This window comes from Colobus angolensis, unplaced genomic scaffold (genome assembly GCF_000951035.1).
Source record: "Colobus angolensis palliatus isolate OR3802 unplaced genomic scaffold, Cang.pa_1.0 Scaffold42, whole genome shotgun sequence".
Taxonomy (NCBI): Eukaryota; Metazoa; Chordata; class Mammalia; order Primates; family Cercopithecidae; genus Colobus; species Colobus angolensis.
The window spans coordinates 1,640,521-1,640,771 of record NW_012117599.1 but is presented as its reverse complement, the minus strand read 5'-3'; positions in this window follow the sequence as shown (position 1 = coordinate 1,640,771).

Genomic DNA, 251 nt, shown 5'->3' with positions numbered 1-251 from the left:
AAGGAAGGAAGGAAGGAAGGAAATTATTACATTTAGAGGAGCTTCTGTCCAAATGTCCGAAGCAGTCGGGGGATCCTTGAGAATGAGACAAGCATCTGGACTGGGACTCTTGGTTCTCGAAGCCCCTGATTTAGGAGGTGGGTTGGGTAGGCCTGGGAGCCAGCTCTGTCCAGTACATCAGGCTCTCTGTGGCTACAGCAGGACCAAAGTCCCAAGACCACTAACCAGGCAGTTTTTAACTAATGGACCGA